The sequence below is a fragment of the Pinus tabuliformis genome, chromosome 7, assembly GCF_031772625.1.
Source record: "Pinus tabuliformis cultivar Carrire ecotype Pingquan chromosome 7, CPIR1, whole genome shotgun sequence".
Lineage (NCBI taxonomy): Eukaryota > Viridiplantae > Streptophyta > Pinopsida > Pinales > Pinaceae > Pinus > Pinus tabuliformis.
The window spans coordinates 1,848,205,304-1,848,216,144 of NC_142293.1; positions in this window are offsets into that span (position 1 = coordinate 1,848,205,304).

The window sequence follows — 10,841 nt, forward strand, 5'->3', positions numbered from 1 at the left end:
CATAATAGATCAGATTTGAAGTTGTTGGAGTAAATATTGTTTGGAGAGTTTTTGTATGTTGCTTGAGTAGAGATTGTTTGGAGAGTGGTTTTGTTAGTGATTATCACATTTGTTTTTACAGGAGTTGCAAATTAATTTGGCACATAGCCATAGTGTCTCATGTCGTTGACTGTATTATAGAGCAATTATTTTGTGGTGAGGGTTTGATTGTTGATGTATTATTTGATTTAGCTTTATATATTATGACCATTATTTTTCTAGAGTAGAGATTAGAGAACATATTTGTGGTGTTATTATTTGATGAGATTCTCTTATTCCTAAGAGGATGATTGCACAATTGAATTTGTATGAGAAAAATGTCTTGGATCTAGTTTGAAAATAGATGAAATGATATCCACATAGAGGAGAGGAGCGATGACTTCATGGATGTGGAGGAGTGATTGTTATAGAAATTTTTGGGCACTACAACCCCAATAAAACATGTCCATAAACCAAGGGCTCCTAAGTCCCTAAAAGTGTTGTTCCATACCCTAAAAGAACAAGGTCAGCTGATTACATCATCTCCCAGAAGTTCTCCATGAAAAACTGCTCAGAATTGGTCAAGACTGGACCATCTCACCTACTCCATGGTCAAAGTGCGATGCATCCCACCTAATGCACACGGGAGGTGCGATGCATACTGAAAAGCCCTTCTATGGGGTGCGATGGGCGAGAGTGGACAAATGGCAGAGACAGTTTGCGAGGTGGATGATCATGGAATCTTCCAGAAACTCCTCCTGTGACACTTGCCTCTCTGAATTCACCTAGGGATGAGTAAGAGATCATCAATCTCCAACTGGAATCAAGAACTATCAGAGAGAGGACACTAATCAGAATCCCAGAAGCTGACTCACCCCCCTGCAATCATCTATATATGGATCCCTCATCCCAGAGATCTAGGGGCTGGAATTTTGTATCTTGTAAGGAAGTGTTGTTGGTTTCTTGTTGGAATATCATAGTGTTGGGTGATCTAATCTTTTCATGAGGTGAAAGAATGGCTTTCATGCTGGAGGGTGACACTGGGTCAGAACAATTGGTTGTAATCCTCTTTGCTTATTCTTGATATTAATAAAGCTATTCAAGTTTTCCTCCACATTATTGTATGTTTGATGATATATGCATTTGTGTCGTCAATATACATCTGGTCCTATATTGTTTATGACTGTAGATCTCTGTTTTTCGATAGTATTATGATACTTTAATTCCATAGGTGCTCTTTGAAGCTGGGTAGATGAAGGAGAAGCGACAAGGATCTGTCAGAAGGGAGAGGAACCGAGTAAGGAACCAAGCGCAAGACTGAGGTTGGTGTCCTTCATTCCACTCTTATCTACTTCTCATAAAGGAAAACGAAAGTAGTTTTAGTTTGTTTGTTTCTAAGATAGCTACCAGTATTAGTGGGACTAGTAGCTTCGAGTGGACACTAGATTTCTCGAGTTGCATAACCACAGTCAGAAGTTTCCGTGCATGTCAAATCTTTGATCGAAAAACCAGAATACCACCCGCACCTATGCAACCAGTAGTTGTTGTTGGGCCATTTCCCAAATGGGGCATAGATTTCATGACATGTAACCCCACCTCGGCCGGGGGCATGGATATATCATAGTCGCAGTAGACTATTTTACCAAATGGGCTGAGGCGATGCTTACATTAAACAACAGCGGCAAAACAGCTGCCCTCTTCTTTTTCAATCATGTAGTCTCCAGATTCGGCGTTCCATAGGCCATAGTCACAGATCATGGATCGCATTTTCGCAATCACATGATGGTTGAGTTGGCTGCCAAGTTAGGGCTGTCCCATGACAACTCTACTCTGTATTATCCGTAGGCTAACGAATAAGTTGAGGAAATCAACAAGGTCCTGAAGCAGATGCTGCAAAGGATGATTGGAGTCCACAAAAGGAGTTGGCACCTGATCCTGTACTCAACCTTGTGGGCATACCGAACATCGGTGAGGAATGCAACCGGGTTTACACCCTTTCAATTGGTGTATGGCTTGGAAGCAATATTACCAGTTCAGTGTGAAATCTCGTCCCTCAAACTCGCAGTCGACCTTCTCCCCGGAACTTCTGAAGAAGAGGCTCGTTTCTTGGAACTAATCCAATTGGATGAAACCCGTCGTGATGCCACTTTGGCTAATGAAGCCCATAAGAAACGAGTCAAGGTGCAGTTCAACAAGAATGTCAAACCCCGTGTCTTCTCAGAAGGTGACCTGGTCTTACTTTACGACCAGGAATCCGACAAATTGGGAGCAAGTAAGTTCAAATCCTTATGGATGGGCCCCTATATTGTTAAACGTGTATTAGCAAAAGGAGCCTACGAGTTAGTAGATTATGATGGGATTCCACTGGTGCAACCTCGCAACGGGTTGTACCTTAAGCGTTACTATGCTTGACTCAAGATAATAACCCCTATGCTTTTGTTACATTTTTGTTTTCACTAAGGGTAATTGTTTTGGTTAAGTGATCTGCTTTTAAATTTGTTTCAGATGTCAGACCTATTGGAATCATTTGTTGAATATGCCGACGGAGCGAGTCGTAGTTCGCGGAACCTATCTTCTGCGGCCTGGGCCATCTTCGATCCAAGCAGTGAGTTAGTGAGTTTCAGAGGGGTATGTATTGGTCGGTCAACAAACAATATTGCTAAATACATCCCATTGATAGATCTCCTCTATGATGCCATTATGTGTGGCATACTTCGACTAGTCATTAGGCTAGACTCACAACTCGTCATCCTACAGCTCACTGGTATCTACTTCGTACGGAATCTAGCTATCTATCGCATGTTCCTAAAGATCAAGATTTTGGAAAGGCGGTTTGATTCTATTCAATATCAGCATATTTCCAGAAACTGAAACACATTAACAGACTCATTGGAAAATTATGTGTTAGATATACATTTGCAACATTTATAAAAGAAACATTTCATCAAATATTTGCATCAAGATCACGTAACTCAACCAAAATAAAGCTCCGAAAATCAAAAATATATATATAACTGTTTATGGTTCATACATAATTTTCTGTAACCAGGACAAAATTGGTCAAATGACCCAAAACTCAAAATTCTAGGGGGCACCCTAGTCTAATGATGTTGGTGATAACAAGTCACCGCCTGTGCAATCATGCGTAAAAGCCTAGTCCATCGACTCGGCACACCAGTAGTATGTCGCTACAACCTCAAAGGCAGCTCATCGGTCCTCACATCCGGAATACCAAGAGTGAGGCCCTCGACCTGATCCTGTAATGCTGAAAGAGTCTCGGCCACATCAAGGTCACGAAGGATAGCCCTCCCCACAGCCTCTCCTACTGGAGCGGCAGCTGGTACTCTCAAACGTACTACTGGCCGAACTGGTCCAATATCTGCATGAGCACATGAGTTTTGATTAGTCCTGATAGAAGAAAGCACAAGAACATTATAAAAAGAAATGATGAACAAAGATATGGTCAAAGAATTTACCGATAGCACCCCACTGCTCACCAGTCGACAATACCAAATCCGGGTCACCCTGGAAATCCATACCAGCATATGGATACTCAGAAAAAACCATCTCCTGACAGTTGAACCACTCAAAAAAGGTATCAGAAAAGGAAACCTGGGACTGACCAGCATGTCGGGCCATAAGGTCGACCCATCTCTGCATCCGTGGCTTAGTCGGTAGAGGTAAGCCAAGTGAGATGTATTGCAGCTGCATTAGTGGGATCTTTTCCAAGGCGAAAGCGGTCAAAATAGAACCATAGCCGAAGTTCTTCAATTTTCCATTTTTTACCTTGGTCAGTTGTTCTTTCATCACAAGGAGTACTGTGTCACACCAGTTGAACACCTTGGGTTCAAGGCATTCCAAGGCGTACTGCATATAGGACCTGTTAGCCACGTGAGGAGCCGCACTACCAGCTAGTCTAGTAAAAATGGCACCCATCACACCCCCAGCAGTGTAATGGGTGGGATGCATACTGATTGGCCAATGGCCAAGCTAGTATGCATCGCACCTTTCGATATAGAAAGGGTGCGATGGAGCCAGGGCGAATTTTTCAAACCCCAGAGGCTCAGAAAACAGGGAAACATGCATAGAATTCAAAAATTAAGGAATGCAACTGAAGAGCTCAAGTTTAGCTCCTACCTGGTCCAGACGGCATTGAGAATCGTCCACAGAATCTCCCGAAATCAGCTGGTGAAAATCAAAGGGGAAAAGCACCTCCAGAGCTCCAACAAACCAAATTTCAAATGAAATGGTAAAATGAGGGGTAAAAAATCACTTTTAAATTACTTTTCACGTAATTTGAGTAAAATATTAGTGTTTTAACTCATTTTGAAACATATATTATTCATTTCTAATCGGTTTGATGAAGCAATTGAATAGGAAGTACAACCTTTGAAGGAACAAAGTGATTAACAGTGAAATTAAATCGGTGACCATTATCACGAGCAGTTTTTATGTGGAGTTCAAGCTCGTTAAAAATTAAACATAAGCAATGAGCAAATGTTCCCTCAGAGTTTAAGCTCATTAAAAAATGAATCAATTTCCGATAAATAACCATTGTGAATGCATTATCATCAGCTTTTGAGCCCTGGTCGTGTTCTCATCATCACCTCCACTTTGTTTTAGCCGATCATTCACCTCCATTTGATTGTTTTCCCCTTTTGAGGAACAGCTACGAAGAGTGATCCTGTTAGCCATCCTTGTGACACTGCCATCAATGGAAAATTCCAAACCTTACCTGGAATCAGCTGCTACCCGAAATTATCACTCGTTCCTCAAAAGCGAGTCTCCTTTAAGCTCTTTTCACCTGATTCGTAAAATATGAAAAGATTGCCAAGCGATTGGCCTCTCCAACTCGTTAAAGTGACCGGAAGTGCTATCCATCTTCTAGATTTTAATCTTTTTGGACTTGAGGGATTATTACGCAAAAAGATCAAGCACTTGTCTTGTTCGACTTGTTAAAATTACCGAAAATTCATCCCTTTCGTATTATTTTATACTTTTTCAGACTTAAGGGATTATATGACGAAAAAGGATTATTTGAGTTTCCTTTACGTCCCTTTCAAACTCTCTAAAATTGAAAAGGACCGAGTTATCTTTGTCGTTAAAATCGTTAAAACCGAATAGCGACAAACTTGTCCATACAGACAAGAACGAGTTTCACTATCGCTAGGCTCGTTAAAATATAGCGACGGGTTTGCTCGAAGGGCAAATTATAAAACAAGCATATGTTATCCTCCTCAAGCTTGACAAAAATAAAGAGGTACTGGTCAGCAATGACTGGGGAAAAATTGGGAAGAAAACTTGAAGAAAATTTATTGGTAGCAAGTTGCCCTTGAACATGACACTTTCACTCTGCATCCGAGTCGGGTTGGGTTGTTCCATTCACTGGTCATATCACCATTGGTCCATCACACCATCCATATTTGGGGTTAACGATACCAATCCATGTCAGTGTTGCCGATATGTTCAAGAGAAGTCACTCAGAGAATACACCTGTGTCTCATCCGCTGCAATACATTCACACTCCATTCTTTCATGACCGCCACCCTGAACCCTGTATCATCAGATCGTTTTCACCTCCAAAATCATTTACTCTGTTCTATGTTGTAGATGTGGGATTCATTAAGGCCCTCCTACGATGGGTCACTTCTTGTCGAAATCATCTCATTATCTAAGAAGTTGACTTAGGAACAACCCTTTCAGTACTTTGAAGCTTGCATGCCTTAATGGCAAGTTTCTCACTTCCGGCGACAAGTTTACATCAATGGCCTTCGACCGAAAGATTTTGCATGGTGTTCAAGGCCAAATCCCTTATTCACACCACTCGAATTGTACTGTAGTACCTTGAGGGTCATCATCATTATTGGTGATTCCTCTCGTGCCTGTGAAAAACTTACATCATTGGCTGGTAATCAGGCGATGTCTTTCCATCTTCGACTCCAGAACATCTTTCACATGGATAGACTTGTACTCCAAGTGAAGATTAAATGAGTTTGAAGACCCTGGATCTATTTTCATCCATCCGTGCTATGGTATATTCAGGAAAATAAAGACATCAAATGTATATTGTTCCTGCACGTATGATCATTTGAATCAAAGGATGATGATTCTATTAGAATCATCAGTCTCCCACATAGACGGTTGTTTGTCTTATGTACATGAAAATGAATCTATAAAGCTGAGCATGGGAATGCCTGCCTCAGCTAGATCATGAAAAATATTATGAAGATAATGTATTATATTGTATCTTATTACAGGTCGCCTTCCAGCTCAAAAAAAATTCGGATCCTCATGATAAAGCATTTAATGACCTCATGCTTTAGGGGGCATCTGTTATAGACATTTTTGGGCATTGCAACCCCAATCAAACATGTCCATAAACCAAGGGCTCCTAAGTCCCTAAAAGTGTTGTTCCATACCCTAAAAGAACAAGGTCAGCTGATTACATCATCTTCCAGAAGTTCTCCATGAAAAGCTGCCCAGAACTGGTCAAGACTGGACCATCTCACCTACTCCATGGTAAAAGTGTGATGCATCCCACCTAACGCACACGGGAGGTGTGATGCATACTAAAAATCCTTCTATGGGGTGCAATGGGCGAGAGTGGACAAATGGCAGATACATTTTGCGAGGTGGATGATCATGGAATCTTCCAGAAACTTCTCCTGTGACACTTGCCTCTCTGAAGTCGCCTAGAGATGAGTAATAGATCATCAATCTCCAAGTGGAATCAAGAACTATTAGAGAGAGGAAACTAATCAGAATCCCAGAAGCTGACTCACCCCCTGCAATCATCTATATATGGATCCCTCATCCCAGAGATCCAGAGGCTGGAATTTTGTATCTTGTAAGGAAGTGTTGTTGGTTTCTTGTTGGAATATCATAGTGTTGGGTGATCTAAGCTTTTCATGAGGTGAAAGAAGGGCTTTCATGCTGGAGGGTGACGCTAGGTCAGAACAATTGGTTGTAATCCTCTTTGCTTATTCTTGATATTAATAAAGCTATTCAAGTTTTCCTCCACATTCTTGTATGTTTGATGATATATGCATTTGTGTGGTCAATATACATCTGGTCCTATATTGTTTATGATTGTAGATCTCTGTTCTTCGATAGTATTATGCTGCTTTGATTCCACAGGTGCTCTTTGAATCTGTGTAGATGAAGGAGAAGCGGCAAGGATCTGTCATAAGGGAGAGGAACCGAGTAAGGAACCAAGCGCAAGACTGAGGTTGGTGTCCTTCATTCCACTCTTATCTACTTCTCATAAAGGAAAACAAAAGTAGGTTTAGTTTGTTTTTTTCTTAGATAGCTACCAGTCTTAGTGGGACTAGCAGCTCCGAGTGGACACTAGATTTCCCAATAACAGTGATTGCAAAGTTTTAGTGAAAGGAAAAATTTCTCAATCTAGTGGTAGTTGGATAGTCCAATCAGAGTTTGGTGAGGATCGATTAATCGTCATGGCTTTCAGTGGATGGTTTTTCGTAGATCCATGGAGAACATAGTATTCTAAGATGATTAATATAATCGAGTGTCCAGTCTAATCAGGGTCGGCTGATTGTATATGAGGTCGAGTCTCCATGCTGATGGTAGTCAACAATTCTATGTAAAAGACACACTTTTTCTTAATAGAATATTTGAAGCAGTGCAATAATAGCAAGGGTGGTTTTTTTCCTGGTGAAGGGATTTCCATTGTATATATTGTGTCTCTTGTGTGATGGATTTTGTGGTGGTTTTGATGTGTTGATTATTTTTTCTCATATGATTATTTGTTTTAGCCACTTATATGGTTTATGTTCATGAGACTATATAATGTGTTGCTAGTGAATATATGTGTGATTTAGTAAAATTAATTCAAAGATAAATTTTTGTATATAGCTCACACTATTGATTCACCCCCCTCTCAGTAGTGGTCAAAGTTTTCCAACAAATTGTTGAAGTATTTAATGGTGTCCCAATATTCTTGCACAAAGTAAAACAAAGTTTTCAATTCGTAAAAATTCCTACAATACCAATTCACCCCTCCCTCCCCAACCCCCTCATTCAGTATTGTCTTAGTTTCTAAAAATTGGTATGAGAGCCAAGTTACTTCAAATCAATTTAACAATTGAAATAAAGATAAAGGACAATGGGAAACTATGAAGGAGGTTTTACCAACAAGGCACCAATGTTCAATGGAACAAACTATGTTTTTTAGAAAGTGATGATGAAGACCTACATTCAATCACTTGGAGTTGATGTCTAGAGTGTTGTGGAAGAAGAATATCAAAGGCCTCCAGTAGTGGTTAGCAAAGATGAAAAGATGGAATTCAAAGGAAATGCTAAGGAAATGAATTCTATGCTTGTTGGTCTACCTAAATTACAACTTGTCAAGGTAATGGATAGCACATCTACCAAATCCATCTTGGACAAGATGATCATGTACTATGATGGAGATAACAAGGTAAAGAAAGCTAAAATCCAAGGTTACAAGATGAAATTTGAATCTCTAAGCATGCATGATGATGAAGGTATTGCAATGTATTTTTTGAGAGTTGATGAAGTTGTGAACACCATAAGTGGGTTTGATGAGAAGCTATATGAAGCCATGGTAGTTTAAAAAGTGTTAAGATCTCTTCTTAATAGGTTTAATCCCAAGGTTTCTGCCATTTAAGAAATGTCCAATTTAAAAAATCTTACTTCAGATCAACTCCTTGGAATAACCACTACCTATGAGATGATGATTTCTAAAGGCAAGTCTATAGCCAAAGACAAAACCTTCAAAGAAGAAAATAAGTGCAAGGGTGAGCATTATGACTCATGTTTTGAATCAAATGAAGAAGAAGAAAACTTTGCGAAGAATCTCAACTGAGGATCTGAAAAGTATAAAGGTAAGTTACCATTCAAATGTTTTAATTGTGGAAAATTTGGTCATTATGCATCGAAGTGTCCTAAAAATAAGAAGAAGGATTATGATCCTAAAGAAAAAATCAAGAAGGTTCAAAATGATATAAAAAAGACTACGAATAAAGGTTTTCATGTTCAAGAAGAGAACTCCTCGAAAAGTGAGCCCAATCAATCCTCTGATGAGGACAGGGATGATAAGAGCCCAAAAGAATTTATGTTGATGGCCATAGAAAATTTTCAAATCAAGGCTATTAATTATGATGATGAAGGAGAAGTATATCTTGAAGGAGAACTAGTAAGTACTCTTGATGAAATAGAAAGCTTGAGGAAGAAAAAAAAACTCCTAAAGGAGTCTTTGACAAAAGAAAAATTTGAGGTCATTGAGCCATTTCTCTTGCAAACAGAGGAAGATAAGAATATTCAAGAATCCTTGAACCAACCATTGAATGAAAAGGTTCAAGCATGTGAGAAGCTGGAAGGAGAAGTCATGTTGTTGAGGAAGGAGTTGGAGAATTCTAAAACATAGCTTAGTTTTAATAAAAAAATTAGTAAAGGATCATAGGATTTAAATGAGATATTGGAGGATCAATGTGTGTCTAAAGACCATAGCACTCTTTCCTTTGAAGCCGAGTCCAGTGCAACAACATAGGAAAAAGGAAAGAAGAAAATCACCTATTTTCTATTAGCTAATGAAGGGCTTACACAATAGAAAAAGGGACATGCAATCCAAATATCATGTCCATAAAAGTCAGTAAAAACAAAAGAAGATCATTGGCCAAGAAAATCGAAGTGCACAAAATTTAGTCTAGTGTAGAAGAAAATATTCTAGGTACAATGATATTTTCCTAGGGTATTATTTCCCATTCACTATGTCCACAAAGTAGAAAATTGCAAAGTCAATCTATCGTATAGGAATCTCAGATCTAAGAGAAGAATTTGACAAAGTAAAAGTAGAGCTGGGTACAATAATTCTTTTTCTCCCTTGAATTATTAAGTGCAATGTTTTAAGTGTCAAAATTTTAGGCATATAGAAGTCAATTGCAGACTTAAAGAAATGAGGACAAAGCCAGTAATTTACCAAAATGAAAAAAATCCCAAGGTCTAGAAAGAAAAGGAGAATTAGAGCTATGTGATAGTTCTTAGTATGACCAGAATGGTGGGAGCTATTGGTATGTGGACAGTGGATGTTTTGGGTATATGTGAGGAGATAGAAGCAAGTTTCTAACATGTAAGCTAGTTGATGAAGGTAATGTGACTTTTGGCAACAATGTTGTTGGAAAAAAATTACAAAAGGAATGGTTATTCTACCAAATGGAAAAGGTAAAGCTAAACATGTTTTATATGTTGATCGGTTGAAGCATAAACTAATTTGTGTATCTTAGATGTGTGATCAAGGCTTTGGTGTGATTGTTAAAGCCAAAAATTGTCAAATAAAGTCCACAGGTACAAGTGAGATAGTTGTTGAAGTTATAATGATCTGGATTCAAACAGGAACACAAAAAATTACAAAGATAACCATAAACAAAAATCTGCAACGGAAATAATACTTCATTTCATTAATGTAAAATACTGAAATATGCTTACAAATAGAAATGGAAATAATCCAGCTAGGGTGATGGTAGTTTATCTTTGAGAAGAGATGTGGTGGCTACATGCCTCTAAACTGTGTTACAATGAGGCTCTAAGGCCTATTTATTGTTGAGAACCAATGGAAAACCCTTAACATCCCAAAACCTAACCCTAGAAGATGAAACGCCAAATTTTGGGCCCCGTTTTGGGTAAGTTGGTACATCAACTTCCCGGGGTCGTAACTTTGGCACCCGAGCTTCGTTTGACACGTGCAATAGCTCGTTAGAAATATATATCCGAGCACTATAACTGTGGGAAGAGAAACATCAATCCATGGACCCATGTTGCTCCCAGATTTCCAAAAAAACATC